Source organism: Arachis duranensis, chromosome 2, assembly GCF_000817695.3.
Source record: "Arachis duranensis cultivar V14167 chromosome 2, aradu.V14167.gnm2.J7QH, whole genome shotgun sequence".
In the NCBI taxonomy this organism is placed as follows: Eukaryota; Viridiplantae; Streptophyta; class Magnoliopsida; order Fabales; family Fabaceae; genus Arachis; species Arachis duranensis.
In genome coordinates, this window is record NC_029773.3 from 23,637,211 (window position 1) to 23,641,685 (window position 4,475).

Here is a 4,475-nt window from a genome sequence, read left to right on the forward strand (position 1 = left end):
TCTTCATCCAATCCTTCTTACTCCTTTCCATGGCAAGCTGTATGTAGGGTTTCACCGTTGTCAGTGGCTACCTCCCATCCTCTCAGTGAAAATGTTCTATGCACCCTGTCACGGCACGACTAATCATCTGTCGGTTCTCAATCAGGTTGGAATAGAATCCAGTGATTCTTTTGTGTCTATGAATATCTTAGAACAAGAATAAGCTGAATTGAATAGAAGAACAATAGTAATTACATTAATACTCGAGGTACAGCAGAGCTCCACACCTTAATCTATGGTGTGTAGAAACTCCACCGTTGAAAATACATAAGAACAAGGTCTAGGCATGGCCGTGAGGCCAGCCCCATGATCTAAGATAGCATAAGACTAAAGATAGCTACCAAGATAAGAATACAGTAGTAAAAGGTCCTATTTGTAGACAACTAGTAGCCTAGGATTTACAAGGATGAGTAAATGACATAAAAATCCACTTCCGGGCCCACTTGGTGTGTGCTTGGACTGAGCATTGAAGCATTTTCGTGTAGAGACTTCTTTTGGAGTTAAACGCCAGCTTTTGTGTCAGTTTGGGCGTTTAACTCCCATTCTTGTGCCAGTTCCGGCGTTTAACGCCGAGCATTTTTGAGCTGATTTGGAACTCCGGTTTGGGCCATCAAATCTCGGGCAAAGTATGGACTATTATACATTGCTGAAAAGCCCAAGATGTCTACTTTCTAATGAAGTTGAGAGCGCGCCAATTGGGCTTCTGTAGCTCCAGAAATTCCACTTTGAGTGCAGGGAGGTCAGAATCCAACAGCATCTGCGGTCCTTTTCAGCCTCTGAATCAGATTTTTGCTCAGGTCCCTCAATTTCAGCCAGAAAATACCTGAAATCACAGAAAAATACACAAACTCATAGTAAAGTCTAGAAAAGTGAATTTTAACTAAAAACTAATAAAAATATACTAAAAACTAACTAATACATACTAAAAATATACTAAAAATAATGCCAAAAAGCGTATAAATTATCCACTCATCAGAAGGTAGAATGTAACATCCCAAGTTTTTTTATTACTATCCTACCCTCTAATTTTATCAAAATTCCTAAACTACCCTAACTCCTCTTTTTTCAACCTTAACGCTAATTCAAAAATTTGTGATTTTGCCCTAATTTCATTACAACATATACACCCACAAATAGGAGAAAGAAAGAGAGAAAGGGAGGAGAACATAAATTAGAGGGGGAGTGATTGAAGAAGAAAGGAAGAATAAAGGGAGAATAGGGAGACACGACACCGGCGGGGCTGGGCACCGCTGTTGCCATCGCAAAGAAAAGAAGAGATGCATGAGAGAGATGAGAGTGAGATTGCAGACCTTCCAAAGGAAAGCACGTGATGGAGAAGAGGAAGGAGGGAGTCCTGTCGTCATTGCTATGCCTGTCTCCGTCACTACCGTTGATCGAGACCGTCGCCATCCCGGTTGAGGCCATCATCATTGCCAAACAGGGCAGAGAAGGAGGGCACAAATGGGAGAGAGGAACGGGGGCTTTTCTAGAGCTCATTTCTGAGATATTGTTGTCTTCCACCACCGCAAGATAAAGCCAGCCTTTTGTTCTTCTACTGTCACTGCGGTTGCCTCTGTTGCAGGTGGAGGAGGTCACCAGAGAAGGGATTGTTCTGTTCTGCTTCTTCTTTCTAGTTTTCCATTGCTTTCCGAAGTCTATGGAGCCATGAATGTTGCCACCGGAGTCATTGGAATTATTACTGCCAAGAGCCACCACTGCTATACCTTTACCTTGGTAAAACAAACCCTGTTCTCCTTGTACTTGACATCTCTTTCTATTCCTGTTCCACTTTTATCTACCTTACTGTCTCACCCTATTTTTATCCTGTCTTTCTTGATTAATTTGCTTTTGGTGTTGTTTGTTACAGGCTAGAAGTGATAGTGATGCTGTTACTATTGGCAATATTACATCCATGACGTAGTCATTGCTACTATTAGAATTGAAGTTACTGGTACTGGCTCGGTCCAAATTCTGTGTTCTTTTATTCCATTTTATTCTAACCTTTCTAACCTTTTAATCCAGCACTCCGTGTTTGGTCTCTTCAGTCCCTTAGGACCATGCTGTGAGTAGGCTTTACATTTATAATTGTTTGGCTTTGCATTTATAATTATTTTGATATACTGTGCTTTGAACTTATAATTATACTTATAAGATTACTATTAAAGGATTTTAAATTATCTTGAATATTCGATTTGTTAAAGCTAAATATTTATCCTTATTAAGCTCATTTTAATATGCACATGAGACTATATTTTTTTATGAGACTATGTATTTTTGATGAAGTTTTATATTATTTTAAAACATATGATTTTATTCAATTATGTATTTTTTAAGCATTGAAATATTGATTGGTACTTACTTATTTTGAAATTGTGAAATATGTTTGAAATGCCTTAAGATTGAGAAAATATTATTCAAAAAGATTTGGATGAAAAATTATTATTCAATTTGATTTGATACCTTATATTTGAAAAACCGAAGAATTTGTTATATTTGAAATTATGTATTTTGAATTAGTTTGGGAAGCTTGTATTAGAAAATCGTAGTTAATGACGGTTTTGACGTTAACTTAGATGCATCTAACTCAGACTCCAGCTAGTAGGGGTGTTGCTAGCCTAACGTGTAGGCCACACGTTAGATCTTCTATTCTGTTAGAACACACGAGGGGAAAGGGCTGCCCATAGAGGTGGAGCTGCCCAAGTGTGGACTTTTGATTTGATTCTGTATGAGAACTCCTTATTGATTCACTTATTATTATCAACTATTATTTTGTAATTAAAATTATTTTTATATAATATTTATATCGTCTCATGTCGATTATAGATGTATTGTCTAGTCACTAAGTTACAAAACTCACCCCATTTTTCTAAAAATATTTTTTAGGAACACTTACCTGTCTATGTGAGACTTTCTATTCAAGATGTAACGATCTACAATGAGTACTTATTCGTTGACGAGTTCCTAGATGTATATGCTCCAAATGACACAGGCAGGGTCAAACCATTTTTAATTATTTTAATTTTTGTTAAAAATTTATAACTATTTATTTTAGAACATGTAAAATATTTATAGCTTTCTTATTCAATTTATATTTGAGTATATTAGGCTTGCTATGGGATTATTTTCCTGAGCGTCGGTCATGGCTCATTTTGGGCTGTGACACCAGAGGTCAAGTAATGTTTTTACTAGTCGCTATTGATTACTTCATAAAATGGATAGAAGCCTGGCCGCTAGCAAAGATAACTTCAGATAAGGTACAATCTTTCACATAGAAGTTCATCATATATAGATACGGCTTGCTAGGTGATATTGTTACTTTCAGATAAAGCATTATTTTTCTTCTATTGAACACCCACAAACAAATGGCCTCACCGAGGCTGCTAGCAAAGTTATTTTGTAGGCCCTTGGTGGACGAAATTGTGATCCATGTTCTAACTATTTTGAGATAAATCATTATTATGGCACTGGTTGAATTCACAACTCCGTTTAACTAACCAGCAAGTGTACTGGGTCGTCCAAGTAATAAACCTTACGTGAGTAAGGGTCGATCCCACAGAGATTGTTGGTGTGAAGCAAGCTATGGTCACCTTGTAAATCTCAGTTAGGCAGATTAAATTGGTTTATGGGTTTCGAAAATAAAAATAAGGAAATAAATAATAAAAGGGATAGGATACTTATGCAGATTCATTGGTGGGAATTTCAGATAAGCGAATGGAGATACTGTATGCTCAAGGACGCCTGCTATTCTCCTGCTTCAACTCAATCCTTCTTACTCCTTTCCATGGCAAGCTGTGTATAGGGGTTCACCATCAGCGGTGGCTACTTTCAATCCTCTCGGGAAAATGATCCTATGCGGCTGTCACTCGCACGGCTAATCGTCTGGAGGCATCACCCATGGTTGATGGCTACATCCCATCCTCGCAGTGAAAACTACGCTCACGCACTCTGTCACAGCACGGCTAATCACTGGTTGGTTCCTGCGCCTACTGGAATAGAATCCCTTGATTCTTTTGCGTCTGTCACTAACGCCCAGCACTTGCAAGTTTGAAGCACGTCACAGTCATTCATTACCGGAATCCTACTCGGAATACCACAGACAAGGTGAGACTTTCCGGATCCTCATAAATGCCGCCATCTATCTAGCTTATACCACGAAGATTCTGTTGGGGAATCTAAGAGATACACATTCAAGCTCGGTTGCATGTAGAACGGAAGTGGTTGTCAATCACGTGCGCTCATAAGTGAGAATGATAATGAGGGTTACTTATCATCACATTCATCATGTTCTTAGGTACGAATGAATATCTTGGAATAAGAATAAGAGAGATTTGAATAAAAGAAAATAGAATTGCATTAATACTTGAGGTACAGCAGAGCTCCACACCCTTAATCTATGATGTGCAGAAACTCCACCGTTGAAAATACACAAGTAAAAG